Below are 25492 nucleotides of genomic sequence, written 5' to 3' on the forward strand. Positions count from 1 at the left end.
ATGTCGGAGTCGAACTGACTAAAACCTCCTGTCGCTCAACAACCCGCGTCCGAACCTCGCATGAGACAGAACCCATGAAAAGGCAAAGGGGGGAAAGTGAAGCGTTTAGTGCAGAGCACATCTCTCCCATCACCCTCCCCCTCGGGACGCCGGACCGGCGGTCGTCGGCGCCACGACCACCAGCCCTCTCGGTCGGCAGGCTATCCGGAGCCCGCCTAGATGGCGCCGGTTAGAATGGTCTATCCTACGGAATACCCCGCTGGGTCAGAACCAGCGTGGGTCGAGGATAGCCGGCCTTCCATCACCCGGATGCTCTTGCGTAAAACGCGTGCAGAGCAGCTTGCACGTCGTCTTCTTAGGCCCCCTTCGCCTGTCCCCAGACCGACATATGAAGGGGACCCGAAACACTTAGAGGGCCAGGGCTTGGGCGAGATCCGCCTCCCTGGCCCCCGCTCGACGGCGGCGGGCTTGCGTGTCTCTCACGCGCCCCGCCGCCTCCTTCTGCGAGATGGTGCACTCGCAGAAGTCGAGCATCGCCTTCCACGACTCGTCGTCGCCGAGCATCGATGCCACAACACTCGGCAACGACAAGTCGTTTCCTATTTTTGCGACGAGGACACGGCGCCACCCCTCCCATGTGGGGCAGGCGACGAGCGTGTGCTCCGCCGTGTCCAAGCCGCAACCACAATGGTGGCACTCTGCCGTCGGCTCGGCTCCGATCCGGTGCAGGAACTCACCGAAGCAACCATGCCCAGTGAGCACCTGCGTGAGCCGGAAAGTGAGGCGTCCTCTGTCACGATTCACCCAATTCACAAGAACCGGGCGAATCGCCTCGACGGTCCTACGACCAGCCGAAGGATCGGCCAGCCGTCTGGACCATGCCTCCAGCACGGACCGCCGAGATTGGGCCCTCCGCGCTCTGACCACACTGGGGCTGGGACGTGCCACGCCCCGGATACGAAGGTCAGCCCGCCACTGATAGTCAGTCATTTTCTTTGTAATAATTTTTTGCTATTTCCCAGAATAATTTTCCAGTTGTTTTTTCTTCTAAAAATTAGTATTTAAAGCAACAATTATGAATTGAAACAAGGTTGGGAAATCCAATTCGGTAAAACAAATAATTAATTTATTAAAAATATTATTTATAGCCGGTTGAAAATTTGATTCATGAAACAGTCCGTAAAAGTCAGCCAGCCGGATTCAAGATCCGCCTGGTTTTAAGTGGTTGTGAACATCCACTTAAACTCATAACTCATAAACATCCCAACGTGAATCCCGCCGAACACCTGAAGACATAAATAAGGTCTAAGACGTAAGGTCTAGTTGGTCTACATGCGAAAATACTTGGCAACCGCCTCGTATACAGAAATATTAATACTTACAACAAAACACCAGGATAGCATGAGGGTGGGGATGTGAACGACGTATTAACATGAAAACGTTGTAAGAATTCGGATTTTTTTTTTTTTTTTTTTTATTGCTTAAATGGGTGGACGAGCTCACAGCCCACCTAGTGTTAAGTGGTTACTGGAGCCCATAGACATCTACAATGTAAATGCGCCACCCACCTTTTATAGGTCTCAGTATAGTTATAACGGCTACTCCACCCTTCAAACCGAAACGCATTACTGCTTCACGGTAGAAATAGGCAGGGTGGTGGTACCTACCCGCGCGGACTCACAAGAGGTCCTACCACCAGTACTGATATGATTGTAACTTGCTTAAAGAATTTTTATTGATAGTTAATATGTAAATTTTGACATATTTTTAAATAATATTACGAGTATACTCGTAATTTTCATTTAATTTTAACAAAACCAACAGTAATTTTAAAATAATCCGACAATATTTGCTAACGATAAGTAAAACTAGTTTAGTTTCAGAAACAAAGCTCTCTTAAAGTTTTACATATAATAATAATATTATTTTGTGAAATTAAGGTGTAAAAGCTTCACTACATTTAGACATTGAATATGTCAGTTGCGCATAATCTTCAGTAGTATAGTGGTTAGTAAAAACGTCTGTCAATGGGGAGACGGGGGTTCGATTCTGTTAATGATTCCGTTACATAAATAGATATAGGTCGAGCTAGTAAAATTGTTTTTAGAAAGAGTGTATCCAAATTAAAATTAATTTCATATGTGCGATCTACTTCAGTAACAAGTCCACGTCGTCGTAGCACTCCAGTTACCTAAATGTTGTAGCACCGTAACTCTCGTAGCTTCGTAGCTTCGTAGCATAGTAGATATGTGGACGCATGTAACCGTCTAGAACAAAATTTACTATGTAAATAATTACACTGAGCTATTGTACACTTACATTTAAAATATTATTATATTTAATAAAACTAATTATTAACTTAAACTCTACTTATATTTAAAATATCAAACTACTTCTAAAATTATATGATCATGGTGATAACATCAATAACGTACTGCGATCGGGTGATCTGCAAAATTTTGTGACAAACGTATGTAATGATCTTGTTTTCCTATCAATACGGTAATAAGTTATACCACTATAATATAAAATACTGATACTTGCAAATTATTTTTTGAAAACCCAAAACATTTTAAGCATAATAAAATCAAAGTTTTATTGAACCAGAAATTCAAATATTATTTTGACTTAATTATTAATAGTTATTATTGCTAATGTTCTAGAAATATCCATTGAAATATTATGAATAAGCTCGTAATAGGATCAATTGTTTATGAACAATGTTTTCGTCATAAAAAATCGTTCTACTTATATATCTTAATAGTATAGTATAAAGAGATGAATACGTTTGATGTATTTGTTCTCTCCGTCGGGAACCCGCCTGGCCCAACGGCTAAGGTGATAGGATCCTATGATACTCGAACGTGGCTCGGTCAATCGCCAGAGTAGCGGAGTAGAACATTTTTTTGCTTTTTTAAATCTATTAGCTGTGAAGAAATATTAATTATTTGCACATGTTATTTTTACCACAACTTATGTCTTAGTCGTCTTAGTTGTTAAATTTCGTGACAAATATTATGTTTTATCTTCTTTTATTTTTATTAGTAATATAGTTTATTGTAATAAAAGAAACTGAAACTAGAAAAAATCTTTTTGGAAACCAAAGCATTTGTACCGGAAAAATAAGACTTTACCTAGATTATTGATAGTTATTATTGCCAACGTTCTAGAAATATTCATTGAAGCATTATTAATAACTTATTAACAAATTTTTGGTATGATGTATAGTATATAAAGAATGTTTTTATGTCTCAAAACTCATTATACATCTAAATACTCTAGTATAAATATCTGAAGAGATGAGTATGTTTGATGTATTTGTTCTCTCCGTCGGGAACCCGCCTGGCCCAACGGCTAAGGTGATAGGATCCTATGATACTCAAACGTGGCTCGGTCGATCGCCAGAGTAGCGGAGTAGAACATTTTTTTTTTTTTTTATCTATAAACTTTGTATGAATATTATTAATTTGGAATATTGTTTGAAGGAACATTGTTTATTTTGACTATAATATATTTAATAACTTGCGATTCAAAGACATGTTGTATATGAATAATCAAAATTCCACTTTTTTTTTTTTTTTATGATTGAAGGATTACTGGTGGCCCGGAGGCCTTTCCAGTTTCACCAGGACAGGTGGGCGAGCAAAGGCTCAGCCAGGAGGGGTGGGATTTGCTAACAGCTACCCGAGCGCCTCCGAAGGAGACCTAACAACTCAAGAGTAGCTGCTTCGCGAATGAATCTACTACCGGATCGGAATCGCGACCCGCTGAGAAGATCCGGCGAGAAACTCAGCGAGCTGATTCATGGGTTAGGTTGCACGGCGAACTCTTTGTCGAGTTTGACGAGTACGGTTACCGAGGTCCCTAAGCCTGCTCCTAGAGCTGAAGGCGTCTAGTGCAAAGGTTATTGGATCTGAGGGATCCGTAAGGACGTGTCTAGGGCATCGACGGTGACTGGCTCCTGCATGATCAGGATTCGGGGAGTAGTCAGCGGCGGCTACGATAAGGCGATTATCATGACGCAAAATTCCACTGTCGAACAATGTCTACTAAAATTTGGTTCTCTTTTTTCGATGTCTGAATCTAAGTTATATAGTATAAGTATTTTTTTTGTATTAATAGTGGTCTGTTTAGATTTTGTAACAATGCTTTAAAAACCAATTATTATTTTAGTTCGGAAATATGTATTTGCCATTTCTAAAAAAACAGAGATTATACTAAAATTAATAGGAATAGAATGGACTATAGGCTGGGGATGGTAATGTGGCCTATTTATGGTTATGTGGTTTTAATGCCAAAGTTTACACTTCAAACCCTTGCCTCAAGATGGCGGTATTCACGTTTTGGACCCCTACGTACTCTGTGATTTCATATCGAACGGGCTGTAAGCTGGTTTGTCTATCTACACCATATTTTTAGAAGATTTGAATTATCTAGTATTACCCTATAGATTTGAGCTTTGAAAAGCTTCGTTAAATCTCAATGACGACATTTACGAAAGAAATGGATGAATTATCCTCCACATTAGAGCAGATATGCTAGAAGGCTATAAACCAATCGTTGTAAAACATTCACTAGGATAACATAAAAGTGAGATAGAAAAGTATTTTACGAAATCCACCTTTTTAGTTTTCATGCGCAGACTCGCATCTTAAAATACGTTGATATTTCGAAACAAAACACCAAAGTAACATGAAGATAAAGAAGTAAATAAAATACGCCTGAACTTTTATTATTTGAGTAAGAGTTCAACCTTCGTAGCACTTTTATGTTCGTAGCAGCTTTTATATAAGTAAAGTCAATCGTGATCCGCTTGAACACCGCATTAGAAGTATACGTATTTTTTAAAAAAATACATCCATAAAAGGTTTTTTACATATTTGTAACTCTACATTAAAAAGAACTTGAATCATGGATAAATTTACTTTATCCCCCGGTGAAAGTTATTAGGTGATCTGAGGGGGGTCGTGGTTGCGCGGCGTCCTACTATCACTATAGCGCATCGTCTAATCACCTCGAAGGCTGCATCACCCAGACTTCTTTGGGATGAGCTGCAATGTTTGTTATCAGCGTTGATCACAATAAGCCTCTCACCCTAATCGCGGTCTCATCTCGGGGCAGCTCAGACTCTTGGGCCAGAGTGCAGGAGAATAATTTAATGGGCGGGATTCTAAATACCATTTCTGAGCCCACGGTCCGCACCCGACATCTGCATATCGTCCAGTCCCATAAACCCAAAGGCGCGCGGGGATCACCCAGGAAAACTGCCATGCCTAAAAAAAGAAAAAAATCCTAGCAAAATTCAACAACATTTCGACATTATAATTTTTTTGTTTTTTTTTTTACATTTTGGTGTGAACGAGCTCACTCATTACTTAACAATAGGCAGATGTCCGTATAATTATTAAATTTATATGAAACAGTAGCCATATTGTCTATTTTAATGTAGGTAAGTGGTATATATAAAACGGGCTACAAATTCTGAAGTTCTTATAGGCCTTAAAATAATAATCACGCAATCACTAGATTCACATAAATGTGAAGAGGTGATGCGTTAGGAGGATAAGTTTCAGTAAAGCTTTGCGCAAACTCGAAGCTGGTAAAACGTCGATACTGAGCAACAGAGTACCAGAGCAGCATGAAGTCGGAGATGTATCCAAACCGTTATTTCAGTGTTTTATTTAAACAATGCTGTTCCTACTTATGAAAAGTAAATATTTTAAAATAACAAACAATTCTTTTACATCATGAATACAATTATTTACTGGAATTCGGAAGAATTTGTAGTTTTTTTTTGCTAGTATACATATAGTTCGAATATCTTTTAATATGTAAATAATGTATGTATTATGAGTTGTTTGTTTAAAACGAAAAAAGTTTTTTAAAAGGATTTTATATGTTTAGAATATTGAAACTACATTTCAGGATCCTCGGTAGTATAGTGGTGAGTATGCACGCCTGTCACGCGTGAGACCGGGGTTCGATTCCCCGCCGGGGAGATTTTTTGAATATTTTTGTAATTTTCTCGTCATAAATACACCATTTATAATATAATCCCTAAATTAAAGACGCAATGCCCCAAACAAAAATTACCCTTATTAAGTCATGGTCACTGTTTGATTTTCTAGTGTCGGTATAATTCTTCTCCTTACCAAATGGCACCAGCTTTACTGCGGATGTGTGCTCTAAAGAACTGGACACAATGATGAAGAACCTCGTGAGTCTCAAAGGCAAACCTTAATTTATTGCCCGTTTCCGCTACTCCTACAAGACAGTACTCTTCCATGGCACAACCGATGAACGTTTGGAAGTTTTACACCATTCACCGTACTTACCTCCAACAGGCTTCTTCTTTTTCCAAAGCTTGAACAAATTCTTTGTACGGTAAAAAAATCGATACCCGAGAATACATTTTCGTGCCATACCCCACTGTAACATTTTAAAATTTTCTGCCGTTCTAACTATACTCAGACCTCAGAACTCTTATTTCAAGTTGGGTGGCGCCATTTACGTTGTAGATGTCTATGGGCCCCGGTAACCACTTAACATCAGGTGGGCGTGCGCTCGTCCGCCCATCTAAGCAATAAAAAAAATAAAAAAACGTAAAATTATCGAGACAAAACCCTACAATATCGGGGTCTAACTGACATTACTTACATACTCACTTTTCTTGTATGCGTATAACAGATACTTTAAGCCGTACCTAATGTTTGATCTCTTCCAGGGTAGACAATAATTGGCAGGAATATGAGGTCTCACAATATACTTTCCAACCAGTAAGAGATAAAGCGTACGATTATATCATCTGATAATTTTTCTCTTAAGAGCATTTACACTTATAATTAGTAGTGTTTACAGAAAAAAAACAATTTAAAACAAAAAACGACAGGACAAACGATTGCAAACAAGATTTATAGATTATAAATTGAAATCCAGACCGTCCTCACATACTTTAGGAAGCAACGTGATGTCTTTTTGCAACAATCACGTCTGTTCATTTCTAATATCTTTCTTATTACCATTCTAGGCAGACAAGCTTACGGTCCACCTAACGCTAAATAGTCATTGTAGCTCATAGACATCAGGAAAGCTACACACGCAGTCAAGTCAGTACAAACCTGCTTAACTTTGTAATTCTTTGTTTTTTTTTTTTTTTTTTATTGCTTAGATGTGTGGACGAGCTCACAGCCCACCTGGTGTTAAGTGGTTACTGGAGCCCATATACATCTACAACGTAAATGCGCCACACACCTTGAGATATAGTTCTAAGGTCTCAGTATAGTCACAACGGCTGCCCCACCCTTCAAACCGAAACGCATTACTGCTTCACGGCAGAAATAGGCGGGGCGGTGGTACCTACCCGTGCGGACTCACAAGAGGTCCTACCACCAGTAATATAATATATCTTTGTAAGCGAGTGTATGTTAATTTTTCAACGGGTATAGTATGCATCACTAATTAATTAAAAAATATTCATTTAACATTATCTTTCAAAGTATGATGCTAATAGGGTGTTTTTATAACTGAAGAGATGATAATGGTTGATGTATTCGTTCTCTTCGTCGGGAACCCGCCTGGCCCAACGGCTAAGGTGATAGGATCCTATGATACTCAAACGTGGCTCGGTCGATCGCCAGAGTAGCGGAGTAGAACATTTTTTTGTGTTTTCTTTTATCTGAAAACTGCGATGGAATATTATTTATTGGTACATGTAATTATATATCCACAAATCACTGTTTATTTTTATCCCAATATATATTATTTATTAACAATTTGAATATGATATGTCCTTCTTCAAACGAGGCTTGTGGAGAATATTCAACGGTAGGCAGCGGCTTGGCTCTGCCCCTGGCATTGCTGAAGTCCATGGGCGACGGTAACAACTCACCATCAGGTGGGCCGTATGCTCGTCTGCCTACAAGGGCAATAAAAAAAATCGTATACTTATGTAAGTACATTTTTTTTGCATACGATTGTTATATAAAAACCAACCACCGAAACTGTTTGTATTAAAATGTTATCTCTACTTTTACTTTAATTGAATTGCTTCAATAAAATTTTAATCTTCCTAATAGATTAATATTATTATTATTTTTATTGCTTAGATGGGTGGACGAGCTCACAGCTCACCTGTGGTTAAATGGTTAACAGAGTCCTTACACACTTACGACATAAATTCCGCCACCCACCACGAGACATGAGTTCTTAGGTCTCCGTTTTTACAGTGGCAACGGCTGCCCCGCCCTTCAAACCGAAACGCATTACTGCTTCACAGCAGAAATAGGCAGGGTGGTGGTACCTGTGCGGACTCACAAGATCACACATAAGAAAATTCACACAATATCACATATTACCTATTATTTAGACTTTATAGCAAAGTTTGAAAACTATTATTATTTTAGCTCTAAAAAGTGTTTTTTCAATTTCTAAGCCGCCACCCTGACTGTTTCTGTCCCGTAGTAGTCAAACGCTTCCAATGTAATGGAACACCGTTTTCACGCCACAGATCACACTACAAACTAGAGATGGCGGTATTCACGTTTTAGTTTCCATGCCGCTTCACATCATACGGGTTGCACATGATCATGATCTACCACCACCACATTCTTGGAATATTTGAGTTTAATATGTCGTGTAATATTTGTAAAAAATGTGAGCTTCGAAAATCCACGCTAGATCTTAGCTTAGCACTTAACTAACTGCTGAAGGAAATGGTTGACACATCTACTGCATATTGGAGCAGATACGCTAGAAAGGTATAAAGCATTCACTAGGATAACATAAATGTAAAGAGCTATGCGTTTCATTTTCCACGAAGTCCGCTTTTAAAGTTTGGATGCGCAGACTCGAATCTGAAAATATGTCGATACTTTGCAACAAAATACCAGAGTAGCATGAAGATGAGGATGTCCATATGACCGCTATGACTTAATAATAGGTACATATAGATGTAACTCCATCAACTCAACTTCAGTTAGTTACCTACCTATATAAATACCTAATGCTAATTAAATCATCATTAATAAAAATAACACTTTTTGGTGGTTTGGTGGATATACATGGTTTTTTTTAAACCATGCAATACCCATTTAAATTCAGTCCCCAATATGTAAGACACAAACGTTTTTGTAAAGAATCATAGTTTTTTTAAACTATTGCATAGATTTTATCGCGGGCCTTGAGCGCGGCTTGAGAGCGGAATCATGAAATTCCGTTACGAAAAAAACCTTCCACCCCTCACTACGCCTACTATGTAGCTCGCGTTCAACACATTCACACGTTGCGCTTGTGTAGTGTTTAAAGTAAAAAGTCTAAACACCGATTTATATACTATCAAAATATGTGAAATAATTTCGTGGGTAACACAACGATAGTGCAATTCAGCTTTTGCGTCAAGAGCCATCTGTCGGCGACAAACAGAATTGTAAAATAGAAAATTATATCACATTACAATGTGTTGGGCGTGCCATTTTCTATCGCTTACTCGAAGAATTTTATTACTACTACTACTCATTCAGTGATTGGAGTGGCATTAAAAATAAACTAGCTAAACCGTTGATTCTGAGCGAATGAGAGTTAGAACTAGCGCCCAAAGGCGTGTCTCTATCTCATGTAGCGCCCTCTAGTGAGTGCGCGGTCAAAATGGAATACTCACAATGTAGCAGATTCATTGAAAGTTAGCCCACTGAGTTTCTCGGATCTTATTTTATTGTTGTTTTAATATTAAATTATTATTGTCGATTTATAATTGCATAAGTTGATAAAAAATGCTATGCAATAGCTTAACCGCGTCAGTCTCCGAGTGCCACACGTCTTTTTTTTTATTATTTAAATAAATGTCGATTATTTAAATAAATTTTTAATAGTTTGTATATTGTAATTATAATTAAAATAAAAGCGGATATATTAGGTGTTTACCTATGAAGGTCACGGGTTGACCTCTGGCGCACTCTAGAGCACTCTAGCGCGTTGCCGAGGATTAAAAAGCAACCGGTTTGCGTTGTATCGCGTTCCGCCCGGCAGGCTGGTTCTGGTCCAGCGGGGTATTCCAGGACACCAGCGGCAATGTCTGGGTGGCCCGACGGGCCGTACCGAGACGGCCAGCGTTTTAGAACCTTCGATTCGCCTCGAAGGCTGGGCATCCTTGGGGTGAGCTGCACTGTCTGGTTGTAGTGTTGACCGCGGTAAGGCCCTTACCTCTTCCGGGTTCTGACCTCGGAGGGGATCAGACGCTTGGGAGAAGAGTGCAGGGGAGTCGTTTAGTGGGTAGGGCCCTGCAAACATCCTTAGGCCCGTGGTCTCGCAGTCGCGGACCAGTCTACATGCGCGCCCCCTAGGCGCGGGGACCTCGTAGGAGATGCGACCCTGGCCCAGAAAAAAAAGATTTTTACCGATGAAGTTGCCATTTAGGATAAAGATAAAAATTTCCATATCTGAAGCGTTCCAACCAATAACGAGTAGTAAATTAGTTTGTTGTGTTCATTCCATACATTTTATGTATGTTGTGAACGGTTTGTGTGGCATTGTTACAGTGACGGAACTTGTATTCCATAATTACTCATACTAGAGGTCTCGTAGTAGTCGAAATTCGACTATAATTAATTGGAATTGTAAGTTTGTACACTATTATGATTGTATTTTATACTTCTATAATCACAAAATTCGCCAAGACTACACTATAAAAATATTAACAAAGACAAAGAATATTTAATTTATTCTCAATTTGACAACAGACGTCAAGAACAAAAGTTTGACAATAAATAGTATGCATGCGTGTGTGCGTCAAATACATGGTATGTAGTGTGTGTAATGTTTTATTTATTGATTTAATGTATATTTTATGCATTATTAAAAAAAAAATAGCATTGTGCACTTCTTCTCTATATTTTCTATAAGTGTGGCAAATTTCATACACCTCCGTCCGCGTAATTTTCGTAAAAAGGGATACAAATTTTTTGCTTCACGTATTAATATATAGATTTTTATAGTGGCATGTACAAAATATACAAATACAATGAAACAAAACACTAAACTTTTTAATAAAATTCATTTTAATTTAAAATTTATAGTCATACATAAATTACTTTCCAAATGGCCAGTACCTATTATAAAACAGAAACTTCATCGGTAATGGCCTAATATTTATAATAGCTGACATATAGCACCCACACGTATTTTTATTACAAAAAGATTGTTTCTCACTCTATATTATCTATATATTAATACGTGAAGCAAAAATTTTTTTTCCCTTTTTACGATAATTGCGCTGACGGAGGAGGCTGAAATTTTCCACACTTATAGAGAATATAGAGAAGAAGTGCACAAAGCTAATATTTTTTTAAAAATAATGCATAAAAGATACATTAAATTAATAAAGAAAACATTACACACACCACATACCATGTATTTGACGCACACACGCATGCATACTATTTATTGTCAAACTTTTGTTCTTGACGTCTGTGGTCAAATTGAGAATAGATTAAATATTATTTGTCTTTATTAATAGTTTTTTATAGTGTAGCCTTGGCGAAATTTGTGATTATATTATGTGTACAAACTTACGATTCCAATTAATTATAGTCGAATTTCGACTACTGTGGGACCTCTAGTTATTATTTTAGTATAACGCTTTTTAGTTTTTTAATCTTTTATTTTATGGCATTTTCTCAAGTCTTTAAAATAATAATCAGGTATTCACTAGGTTGACATAAACGAAAAGAGGTGATGCGTTAGGAGGATAAGTTTCAAAATAGGGCTCCCGTTTAAAACTTTATGCGCATACTCGAAGCTGGTAAAACGTCGATACTGTGCAACAAAGTACCAGAGTAGCATGAAGTCGAAGATGTGTGTGAACTGGGCTTAAATAATTAAAGTAGAATTATATAATCTGGGCACTAACTCAATATTTTAAAGAAAAAAAGTTTTTTCTTATATCAAATACGAGAGTAAGTCATCATATTACACTTTTTTGTTTAAAATAAGTTAATTTTCTGTTTGTGAAAAAGAAATCTTTTAAAATTAGAACCATTCCTTTACCTCATGAATATAATCATTTACCGGAATTCGGAAGGATTTTTAGTGGTTTTTGCTAGTCTACGCTCATATATAGAACCAATATTTTATGTAAACAAAGAAATTGGAATAATTTGTCTGAAATGAAGAAGGATTTTGAAAGAATTTATACCTTTAAAGTATTGAGTTAACGTTTCGGGATCCTCGGTAGTATAGTGGTGAGTATGCACGCCTGTCACGCGTGAGACCGGGGTTCGATTCCCCGCCGGGGAGTTTTTTTTTTCTATTCACGAATGTTTATTATCATATGAAATATCACGGACTACTGATATTTTTTTTTCAATTTAACTAAGTCGTAATCAAATACATATCGACACTTGAAAGGCAAACGTGACTAAGTGACAATGCGTGAACTTTACAATAGACTAATTTAAAGTTGAAATACCTGAAAAAAAAAATATTTTAACGAATCTAGCTGTAGGATTGAAATGATTTTAATAGACCTAGAAATATATTTTTTTTGCGCATCGAATATAGTTATTGCTTATCATTTATGTACAAAATAGTTATTGTCGCTTAGTCACGCTTGCCTTTCAAGCGTCGATATAATTATTTAATTCTTGTGCATCACCGATCTACACGGCAAAAGCAAGTTAATCACTCGTTAATTGAATTAAATCCATTAATCCTATTTTTGGAATAAGCGGCTTCTTATTTTCAACAACGTTTTAAATTTAGAGCATGTGACGCCGTCTCATTGGGCTCCAATAGAATCTACTTGAAGTGATTTCAAAAATACATTACTAAATAATATATCTTTGAATTTGGAACTTACGGACGCGCCATTTGCATCCCGCCATCTTTACGCTCAACACGTAAAATTAACAAATATAATTTAATCTAAATCAAATCCTAAAACGTAATTAAAATATCAGGAACTGATTTTAAGTGAAAATTGCGGTAAGGATCCGCTCGACACGCTCCGGTAATGTGTGTACCGCTTTTTGACGGCTCTCGCGTCATATGAGACCTTTCACTTAGCATTGTGAAGTGTTCGCCTCCCGTCCACTGTAGAGAACTAGGACTGGAGAGCATCATGTGAGTCCTGCGTTGTACTGTTTGGCTCGTCCACCCATCTAAGCAAAAAAATAAAATAAAATAAAACTCGGCCTGTGGTTCCTCAGCTTCATCGCGCCATCCAAACATCCCTACGGCACATCAGATCGCATAATTTACAGCCGTTTTATAACGCCACTGGTGTAGCTAAGTACAAGCCACATCACTGCATTTATGCTAATCCAACAAATCTATTTATAATCACTTAGTTCTCTACTTACTGCTTAGAATCTAGAATTAGGATTTAGAAAATCTACTTGACTTACTTACATTTTGTGTTTTCATGAAAGCGTTTTTGTTTAAATAAAGTATAGAGTTTTACATATGTAAAATCGGTAGGCAGCGGCTTAGCTCTGCCCTTGGCATTGCTTGTGTCCATGGGTGACGGTAACCACTCACCATCAGGTGGGCCGTATGCTCGTCTGCCTACAAGGGCAATAAAAAAAATGTAATTGCGTATACTGATGTTGACGCGTAATAACCAATTTAAAAATTTTCTTTTCTAATATATTTATCTTTTTTTATTAAAAATAAAAGAGCCTACCTATTGGTAAGTACTTGACATCGCTAACAGAGACCAGTAAAGCTAGAAGCATAGACAAGCGATTGCAAACCTATTTATTTATCTCCGCAATTCTTTCTAAATGAGTGGGTGTGAATTTATTAACTAATACATTATACATCACTAAGTTGTTAAGCATATTTCATTTTAATTGTTCTTTCAAAATCCTTTAACTATAAGCTATTCTCATATGTGAAGAGATGAATATGTTTGATGTATTTGTTCTCTCCGTCGGGAACCCGCCTGGCCCAACGGCTAAGGTGATAGGATCCTATGATACTCAAACGTGGCTCGGTCGATCGCCAGAGTAGCGGAGTAGACCATTTTATTTTGTGTTTTTTTTGCATACAAATAAATAAAAATCAATCGTCGAAAATGTTTTTGGTAATATTTATTTTCTGCTCTTACCTTGATTTAGTTTCATTAAAATTTTAACCTTTCTTAACATGACTTTGCGGCAATATTTAAAAAACTAGTACTATTTTAGTTCTAGGAAGGTGTTTTTGCAATATCCAAAAACAAAGGACTGTTAGGGATGGTAATCATCAACCTATACATTTCTGTCGTGAAGTAATCATGGATTCAACAAAAAACAACTGTTTTCACGCGACAGTTCACTATATAAATCTCTGCCTCAAGATGGCCATATTCGTGTTTTCGCTACTTCCGCTACTTCACATCAAACGGGTCGTAAGCTGGTTTATCATTATTTGACGATTTGAAATAAGTACACTAGCATTAGTAAATGAATTAGAGTTTCTAAAAACCACGCTAGATCTATAGACAAAAATACTACATTCATGAAAGAAATGGTTTGCATATTTATTATATGCTTCAAATTGGGATACGCTTGAAATATGAGTATGTATGTATGTATATCCTTCACAATAGATACGCTAGAAACTTATAACTATTTGATGTAAAACATTCACTGGGATAACATAAACGTAAAGAGATTATATAATTTGCCACGAAAGCCACCTTTATAGTTTTGATGCGCAGAATCAAATCTGAAAATATACGTCGATACTTTGCAATAAAATACCAGAGTAGCATGAAGATGAGGATGTCCATATGACTGCTATGATTTAATAATAGGTAAATATAGATGTAACTCCATCAACTCAACATTAGTTAGTTACCTATACAAAATGGAAATTAACTCTACAATATTAAAAAATAATATTTCCTTTTTTTAATAATTCTCCAATTGATGTGAATTAATGCCGGCGCGAAACAATTCTCTATTCATATACATGATTTTTAAACACTACAAGACCGATAAGACAATACAATTGTATCCCCTAACTTAAATACACAATTATAATAACAAAAATGCTGTTATTAAAGAAGTACTTTTTTTTTAATGTAAATGAAAATATGGGTGAGGTTAAAATACTTTTATTCTTTCAATAAAAGACGTTCCTCGTAGGGTTTTATCTTGATATCCACTGTACCAATGTAGCATGTGTAGATTTGTGGCCAGCTTGTACAAAAATGTGCTGAAAAGATATTTAGTGATTGAGATGTTAGCTTATTACGTATACATCATACTCTTTTTTTTTATTGCTTAGATGGGTAAACGAGCTCACAGCCCACCTGGTGTTAAGTGGTTACTGGAGCCCATAGACATCCACAACGTAAATGCGCCACCCACCTTTGAGCTATAAGTTCTAAGGTCTCAAGTATAGTTACAACGGCTGCCCCACCCTTCAAACCGAAACGCATTACTGCTTCACGGCAGAAATAGGCAGGGTGGTGGTACCTACCCGCGCGGACTCACAAGAGGTCCTAACACCAGTAGATCGTTTTACATTTCTACATACTCGTTTTACGATACTATATTGGTACTATATTACTATACTATATACTATATTGTAGTCTAAGAGCCCGTGAACTCCAGACCTTCATTACTTTAAGCTGAAAGTTATCAGCGTATGCTCCCAACACAGGTAAGAACGATGGACCATTACGAAGTTTGGATTACCGTGGCAGGTAAACGGTACTACAGGTGTGTAAAATATCGTTTTTAATTCATCAAATGATAAAGTGCGATTATTTGGTATTAACTTCAGAATATTATTAAAAATCAGTTTTTTCATTGCCAGAGTCTTAACATCGTGGCAAACTCCTTGCCAGACACCCTTAACGTTCATGAAATTATAATTCTACTTACGTAATAGTATAAAAGCTGTTATATACAATACTTGGGTTGTAAGTAAATGATATTCCCTCATTAGCCAGACATTTTTGATAGTTCCAACCCCTTACCAGACAAGCATGTACAGTAACTGTATTATAGTTAAAAATCACGTCATATAACTTGTAGTACTTTAACCTTCGTAGTAATTGTAGTTTGAAGTAAAGTCAATTCTCACCCCTACCGAGTTACGATTACCGGATTAAACACATTTTTTAATACTTTATTCTCCGCATAATCATTTTTACAAACTGTAACCCTCAATTTAAAAAAAAAACTGCAAACACACACATTAATAAATAAAAAAAATTTTGGGGTATTTTGCGTGTTTGTGTGTGAATTAGCTCATTCAGTAACTAACAATAGGCAGATGTCCGTATAATTAATTAAATTAACATGAAACAGTAGTCATATTGTCTATTTTAATGTAGGTCCTAGGTGGTAAATAAAGTCTACAAAATTCTGAAGTCTTTCTTATAAGCCTTAAAATAATAAACACGCAATCACTAGGTTCACATGACTGTGAAGAGGCGTTAGGAGGATAAGATTCAATAGAGCTTTGCGCAGACTCGAAGCTGGCAGAACGTCGATACTGAGCAACAAAGTACCAGTGTAGCATGAATTCGGAGATGTATGCGAACGGTTATTTCATTATTTTGTTTAACCAAAGATACATTTCTGTTTATGGAAAGGAAACCTTTTAAAATAAAAAACAAGTCTTTCATATCGTGAATATAATAATTTACCAGAATTCAATATTTTTCTATTTTTTTGCTAGCCTACACTCGTATATATAGGTAGTTCCAAGATTTTATGTAAACAAAGAAATTGGAATGATTTGTCTGAAATGAAGAAAGATTTTGAAAATATATCATACGTTTAGAATATTGAAATGATATTTTGGGATCCTCGGTAGTATAGTGGTGAGTATGCACGCCTGTCACGCGTGAGACCGGGGTTCGATTCCCCGCCGGGGAGGTTTTTTTTCGATTCACGACTGTTTGTTTTATGTGAAATATCACCAGGCTGTTTTAACATAGATTTTAAAGTAGTTCAATGAACTTCAAGAGAAATGCAGATCAAAGTTACGAATTTTACTAATAAATAACCATATTTATTTAATTACACATAATGCTTGCCCATGACCACAACATATGCATTTAAAATTAAATGGTTTACTTATGTATTATCAGAAAATAATTGTATTTGAATTAGGTAAAAGATTTCATATTAACGAAAACATTTCTCGTAATTTTATAGACTCATTGTCTCGTATGTGTCGATCAAATAGACATCACTTTAAATTTGCGTAAACATTCATTCGTGATAGACGTTTAAGGATCTTACAGATGGGTACCACCGTTGCACAATACAATGGCACAAACACAGGTCGTAGCTTCATAGTGATAATCGTTTCGTAGCAACCGTAGCTTCGTAGCTGCTGCTGTAGCACGTCAAATTATTCATTAACGTCATTAGTGTTAACAAAACACCTGGTTAGCATGAAAGTGGAAATGTGAAAGATTTATAAATATGATAACATTGTACCTACGATTACCTATATTGTTATAATGTGTTTAAATATTTTTTTGTGTAGTCAATTTGTCTATTTCTACAGATTTTAAAGAGTAGTAGTATGTTCATTTTATTTTAAGAAAACCATTAATTGTTTATGAAAATTCTGACATAATTTTCTAAAGAAAAGTAAATCTAGTTTAGTTTTAGAACCTTGGCTGGTAAAAAAATTTTCTGCTGTGAATGAACGAATGAAGTAGTGAAAATAATAATTGTACTTCTATATAATAATACCATTTTGTGAAATTAACGTGTCAAACCTTCACTAGGTTCAGCTTCTTCTTCTGCTTTTTCTCCACCTTATCCCACTAGGTGGGGTCAGCCCAGCTAATTTTTCTCTTCCATTCTCTTCTATCAGCCGTCATCTCAACACTCACTCCTCTCTCTCTCATATCGTCATTCACACACTCCATCCATGTCTTCTTCGGTCGATTAGCTAGCCTGGATGTATAAAAAATAGAAACCAATAACGTTTTAAAATATGTAAATGTACTTAATAAATTAGTCACAAAATTACGCTTGACCAAAGTAATAAAATTATTGTGTACTACTATCATCGGTTCTTGATACGTGTAAATATAAATTTTGTGAATCGGTTGTCTTGAGCCTAGTGAAAATTACTTTGAAAACTCCGTAAAATATATAGGATAAGGTAATCGATTTGAAAGATGTCTGTTATAGCTTCGTAACATATCCACGTAGCACCGTAGCTTCCTAAATTGTCGTAGCGACGTAGCACTGCAGCTCTACGGAAACATTTAGCTATCTAGATAAAATTATATTACGTAAATAATCACACTGAGCTATTCTACACGCCTTATATTTAGTATTTCAAACCAGTCTTTAAGCACTTTGATCGTGGTGGTAACATGGTGAGACCTTTGATAGAGCTATCTGGAATATTTCGAAAAAAACTTGTATTTTATCTTCTTTTACTTTTATTAGTAAGATAGGTTATTCTAATATAAGAAACTGAGACTAGAAAATTTCTTTTTGAAAACCAAAACATTTGTACCCGAAAAAGAAGACTTTACCTAAATTATTGATAGTTATTATTGCCAACGTTCTAGAAATATTCATTGAATCATTATTAATAACTTATTAACAAATTTTTGGTATGATGTATAGTATATAAAGAATGTTTTTATGTCTTAAAACTCATTATACGTCTAAATACTCTAGTATAAATATCTGAAGAGATGAGTATGTTTGATGTATTTGTTCTCTCCGTCGGGAACCCGCCTGGCCCAACGGCTAAGGTGATAGGATCCTATGATACTCAAACGTGGCTCGGTCGATCGCCAGAGTAGCGGAGTAGAACATTTTTTTGCTTTATTTTTAATCTATTATTTGTGACGAAATATTAATTATTTGCACATGTTATTTTTACCACAACTTACGTCTTAGTCGTCTTAGTTGTTAAATTTCGTGATAAAAATTGTGTTTTATCTTCTTTTATGTTTATTAGTAATATAGTTTATCGTAATATAAGAAACTGAAACTAGAAAAAATCTTTTTGGAAACCAAAGCATTTGTACCGGAAAAATAAGACTTTACCTAGATTATTGATAGTTATTATTGCCAACGCTCTAGAAATATTCATTGAAGCATTATTAATAACTTATTAACAAATTTTTGGTATGATGTATTATAGTATATAAAGAATGTTTTTATGTCTCAAAACTCATTATACGTCTAAATACATTAGTATAAATATCTGAAGAGATGAGTATGTTTGATGTATTCGTTCTCTCCGTCGGGAACCCGCCTGGCCCAACGGCTAAGGTGATAGGATCCTATGATACTCAAACGTGGCTCGGTCGATCGCCAGAGTAGCGGAGTAGAACAGTTTTTTGCTTTTTTTAATCTTTTAGCTGTGAAGAAATATTAATTATTTGCACATGTTATTTTTACCACAACATATGTCTTAGTTATCTTAATTCCCCTTTTTTCGATAATAAACTTAAATTATTTTTTTGTTACATTATAGCGCTCCGTTTATGTTTTGTAACAATGTTTAAAAAAACAAATATTATTTTAATTCCGAAAGATGTTTTCGCGATTTCTAAAAACAACTAAGTTTACACTGAATTAAACAGCAGTTGAATGTACTATGAGCTGTTAGGGATGGTAACCACCAAACTGTCCATTTCTATCGCGATGTGCTTTTGAATTTCAGTGTGATACGACAGTTGTTTTCATGCCACAGTCTATCAGTCACACTATCTTTGTTCTACAGACGAAATACTCCGCGCCAGCCACGTTAATCAAATTTTTATTGACACCGCTGTTGACCCGAGCCCCTACAATTTTAGGATCCTTTATTCCATTTGGCCCAATAAAACTGTTGATTGATCACACATACAAACTTTTTTAGTTAAGTAATTTTTGTGGTCAAACAAAACACCTTTTTAGTTTTGTTGCGCAGACTTAAATCTGAAAATAGGTCGATACTTTGCAACAAAACACCAGAGTAACATGAAGATAAAGAAGCTAATATTATGACCGATAAGTTATTAAGTATAGGTTTAACTTCATCACCTCAACAACCTCGGTTCTCTATAAATAATGCTTATTTAAATCTTCAATATTAAAAAACATTTTTATTCAATACAAAAAATACGTACTTACTAATAAGTTTACTGGCAACATTTTGCCAAATATACATTTTAATAAATATTATAAATTAGTTTTTGTGGATCTATCGTGTTTGTGTCAACGAGCTCACTCAGGACCTAACAATATGCAGATTTCTATGTAGTTAATTTTATTGTCATATTGTCTACTTTATTGTAGGTAGGTATAAAATAAAAAGTCTGTCTATAAAATGCGGAAGTCTTAAAAGCCTTAAAATAATAATCACGCAATCACTAGGTTCACATCAATGTGAAGAGGTGATGCGTTAGAAAGATAAGATTCGATAGAAGAGCTTTGCGCAGACTCGAAGCTGGTAAAACGTCGATATTGAGCAACAAAGTACTAGAGTAGCATCAAGTTGGAGATGTATTGCGAACTGTTATTTTATTTTTTGTTTAAACGAAGATAACTTTGATAAGTTTTAGTTTATGAAAAGAATTTTTTTTAAATCAAAATCAAATTCTTTAATCATTTACCGGAATTCGGAAACAATTTTAGTGTTTTTTGCTAATCTACACTCGTATATAGTTCCAAGATCTTATGTAAATAATGTGTCGGAATCATTTGTGTACAATGAAGAAAAGTTTTGAAAAGATTGTATACGTTTAAAATATTTAATTCGTATCTTAAGATCCTCGGTAGTATAGTGGTGAGTATGCACGCCTGTCACGCGTGAGACCGGGGTTCGATTCCCCGCCGGGGAGATTTTTTTTTCGATTTATGAATGTTTATTATTATATGAAACATCACCAGGCTGATTTAACATACTGACTGATTTAACATACTGATAAAGACTTTAATGTGATACAATAAATATCAAAGATAACTGCAGTTAAAGTTTCGAATTTCACTAAGAAATCAATCACAACTTCTTAATTATACGCATTGCTTGCCCACCGTCGAATGACAGGACAAAAGCAGGTTAATCAATCGTATAATATTTAGTAATTCTACTTTGCATTCATTTTATCACAACAAAATCCATTATAATTAAATGGTTTACTTATATAGTGCATTTTCAGAAAAGCATTGTATTTAAATTAGGTAAAAGATTCCATATTAACGAAAACATTTCTTGTAATTTTATAGACTCATTGTCTCGTATGTGTCGATCAAATAGACATCACTTTTAATTTGCGTAAACATTCATTCGTGATAGACGTTTAAGGATCTTACAGATGGGTACCACCGTTGCACAATACAATGGCACAAACACAGGTCGTAGCTTCATAGTGATAATCGTTTCGTAGCAACCGTAGCTTCGTAGCAGCTGCTGTAGCACTTTAAATTATTCATGAACCCCGCAGTTATGTTACATTTAAATATAATCAAAAAATATCGTATACAATTGCTTACTAATTATTACTAAATATATATTAGTAATACTTAATATATTTAATCACTTAGAACATAGTTTATAAATACGGATGTATGAATTTTAAATTGATTGTCAATGTTTAAAACTTATTTGAAAATAGTTTGTAAGACCCAAATGAATATATAATATATAATAAAATTGTACTTGTATAGAGTTAAAAGGCAAATAGCTGTTTGAAGCACAATATGAAACTTGGTCAAAATAAAAAGTATTCTACCGCCTTAAATTAAATATTTCAAACCAGTATTAAAATTCCTTAACCGTGGTGATAAAATCAATTAAGTAAACAGAGACCTATGTTCGGGGGATTTGCAAAATTTTGTGACAAACATAATGCCCTTGTTTTCCTACTAACAGTGAGTTAGATTATAGTAATATAAGAAAAGGATACCTGAAAATTTATTTTTGAAAACTCAATATATTTAGAGCACAATTTACAAATGTTAATTGAAGTTATTTGAAGTCGTCGTGGCCTAAAGGATAAGACGTCCGGTGCATTCGTGTTGAAGCGATGCAACGGTGTTCGAATCCCGCAGGCGGGTACCAATTTTTCTAATGAAATATGTACTCAACAAATGTTCACGATTGACTTCCACGGTGAAGGAATAACATCGTGTAATAAAAATCAAACCCGCAAAAATTATAATTTGCGTAATTACTGGTGGTAGGACCTCTTGTGAGTCCGCGCAGATAGGTACCACCGCCCTGCTTATTTCTGCCGTGAAGCAGTAATGCGTTTCGGTTTGAAGGGTGGGGTAGCCGTTGTAACTATACTGAGACTTTAGAACTTGTATCTCAAGGTGGGTGGCGCGTCTACGTTGTAGATGTCTATGGGCTCCAGTAACCACTTAATATCAGGTGGGCTGTGAGCTCGTCCACCCATCTAAGCAATAAAAAAAAAAAAAAAAAAAAAAAAATTGAACCCCCGGAAATCAAACAATACTTTTTTGTCTTGTTTATTGCTGATTGTTATGGCTAATATTCTAGAAATATCTAGTGAGGCATTATTAATGACGTATTAATGAATTTGCAGAACGACGTATATGAAGAACGTTTTTATGTCTTAAAAAACTCATTCTATGTCTAAATACTCTGGTATGAATATCTGAAGAGATGAATATGTTGGATGTATTTGTTCTCTCCGTCGGGAACCCGCCTGGCCCAACGGCTAAGGTGATAGGATCCTATGATACTCAAACGTGGCTCGGTCGATCGCCAGAGTAGCGGAGTAGAACATTTTTTTGTGTTTTTTTTAATCTATAAACTATGAAGGAATATTAATAGTTCACACATGAAACTATAAACTTACTATTGTTTAATTTTATCACAATATATTAATTAACAATTGAAATTTACATATGTGCATATTCTCAGAAACGTTTAGTTTACTAATAAACAAAGTCAAAAACCCCTGAGACAGTTTCTACTAAAATTTTATTATCTTTTTTCGATGATAAGATTGAGTTTTTCGTTGTATTATACTACTCCATTTAGATTTCTTAACAATCTTTAGAAAACAATTCTTATTTTAGTTACAAAAAATATTCTTTAAAAAAATGTTAGTATTGAAATAACAGCAGTAGAATGTATTGTGAGCTGGTAGGGATGGTATCCACTATCCTGACCATTTCCGTCCCGATGTGATCGTGGATTCAAAAATGATTCAACAACCGTCTTCATGGCACAGTTTACATTTCAAACTCTCGCCTCGAGATGGTGGTACTCGCGTTCTGAGTCCCTATGCACTCTGTCAATTCACATCAGACGGATCGTAAAGTAGTCTGCATATCCACAGCATATATTTTAAGATTTGAATCAAATATGAAATAAATAGTTATAATATATCTCCCCCTTCGCTAGAAAGGTATAGCTATTGGACGTAAAATGCTTTCTGAGACAACATGAACATAAAAAGATAAGAATAAGTTTTCACGAAACTCGCTTTGTAAGATACTTTGTAAGGATACTTTGCAACAAAACACCAGAATAGGATGAAATGAGGATGTGCATATGATCACTATGATATAATAATATGTACATACATATAAATGTAACTCCATCGCCTCAACATCGGTGCCCCACAAATAATGGTTTTAAATTTGCTATGTTTAAAAAATATTAATTTAATACCAAAAATACTTAGTATAGAATGGTATTTAGGGTAATTGTTTATAATAATAAAAAAATTTGCTATGTTTAAAAAATATTAATTTAATACCAAAAATACTTAGTATAGAATGGTATTTAGGGTAATTGTTTATAATAATAAAATATAAATTGAATATTCAAAAACGAATAAAGTAAAAGAAATGCCAAAAAGCAAAGAAAAAGTTCCTCTATGATAGTAATAAATTACAATCGATATTATTATGCTACTGGAGATATTACTCAAGGAGAGTTGAAATCAGGCAGGTAGCTGGTCGTTAAAAATCATGCCGAATTCTTTTAAGCATCATCACAAAATTACAATCTGCACTGACCCCACATCATATGTGATAAGGGCAAGAAGAAGAAGAAGAAATACATAATGGCAATTACTGATATTTCTAAATCAATACTGTCTGTCTAACCACTGTAATGAGTGGTTACCGTCGCCCATGGATTTCAGCAATGCCAGAATGGCAGAATCAGGCTGCTGCCGTGTTTGTAAAATAATCACGTATCACTGTAGAGTCCTACGTTTCGTAGCTCCGTAACTCCGTAGCTTCGTAGCACCGTAGCTCTGTGGAAGAGTGTAATCATCTAGAAAATAATTATAATATGTAAATAATAATACTGAGTTAAATATAACTCAAATCACAAACCACTTCTAGAATTATCTGATCATGGTATATCAATACAGTAAGACCTTTGATCGGGCATCTTCCAAATTTGATGATACTCTTAGTACAACAGGAGTTAATAGTGAGATAGGATAGAAATCCTAAACCTTTAAAGCAAAAACACTATAAAAATGTTAATTGAACCCGAAAATAAAATCATACTTTGCCTAGGTTATTACTAGATAGTATAATAGCCTATATTCTACAAATATCCATTGAGGTATTATTATTAACAACTTACGAACTACTACTCGTAGTAGGATTAATTGTTTAAGAAGAATGTTTTTGTAAAAAAAAACTTTCGATATTTAAATAATCTGGCATGAAGAAATTAATATCTTTGATTGAATTGTTCTATTCATCAGGAATCAGGTGATAGGATACACAATCGTGGCTCGGGCGATCGCAAGATTAGCGGAATAAGACATTGATCTTGCGTTTTTCTTATTACGTAATTTTTATAATAATATAACGCCACAAATAACGCTGGACTCATTAGAAATAATGGCAGTGAGACATGAGATATACAAGTGACAATACGTCCTGTATTGTCACTTGTATATCTCATGTTGCACGGATAGATATTACCTTACGGTTCTCCGTATCTTTGCCACGAATGTGTCATGGGTTCCGATTTGAACAATGGACTGGCTGTAGTTGAATATAATTCAGAGATTGAACACACGTCTCAAACTGAATAAAAATAAATGTATTACATATGGCGATGAATTGTGGGCGGCTGCAAGTAAAAAAAACCTATGAACTACCATATTCTGTTAGCTATACTGCCCTCTAAAATTTTTGTTAAACAGTAATTTTCGATAAACCTTGTTCTTTGTTTCACGGAAAGGACTGACAGTGTTTTGTGGTTTTGAGGCTTACTAGCTAAGCGCCATTTAATATTGAGTACCTATTCTTTTAGTACGCATTTTAGAGTGTGTTAATAATATATAAATAATAAATAATAAAAATAATAAAAAAACCTGCGAAATATAAAATAGAAAAACTCTTGACACAAATGTCATTTTCATACCGAACATAAGAATAATTTACTGGTGACAGTGATTTTCATACAGGAAAAAAAATGCACAAAGACGTTTGTAATGAACGTAGAAGCAATCAGTCAGTGAAACTAGCCAATCCAGCGAGAGATTTACTGGCGCAGGTGAAATTTCAAAGGTGGATCG

The 25492-nt window shown here is 35.4% G+C and overlaps 1 protein-coding gene and 4 non-coding genes across 5 annotated transcripts in view; all 5 read left to right on the plus strand.

Moving 5' to 3' along the window:
* Dhc1 (dynein axonemal heavy chain 1) overlaps positions 1–25492 on the plus strand; it is a 250612-nt gene that overhangs the window by 56169 nt on the left and 168951 nt on the right.
* Positions 5928–5999, plus strand: TRNAD-GUC (transfer RNA aspartic acid (anticodon GUC)). Its single transcript has one exon. It is a non-coding gene; the product is annotated as a tRNA-Asp (tRNA).
* On the plus strand, positions 12217–12288 carry TRNAD-GUC (transfer RNA aspartic acid (anticodon GUC)). Its single transcript has one exon. It is a non-coding gene; the product is annotated as a tRNA-Asp (tRNA).
* TRNAD-GUC (transfer RNA aspartic acid (anticodon GUC)) lies at positions 16800–16871 on the plus strand. The gene has a single exon. It is a non-coding gene; the product is annotated as a tRNA-Asp (tRNA).
* On the plus strand, positions 20738–20809 carry TRNAD-GUC (transfer RNA aspartic acid (anticodon GUC)). Its single transcript has one exon. It is a non-coding gene; the product is annotated as a tRNA-Asp (tRNA).

Source organism: Bombyx mandarina, chromosome 01 (assembly GCF_030267445.1).
Source record: "Bombyx mandarina strain Sakado chromosome 01, ASM3026744v2".
Taxonomy (NCBI): domain Eukaryota; kingdom Metazoa; phylum Arthropoda; class Insecta; order Lepidoptera; family Bombycidae; genus Bombyx; species Bombyx mandarina.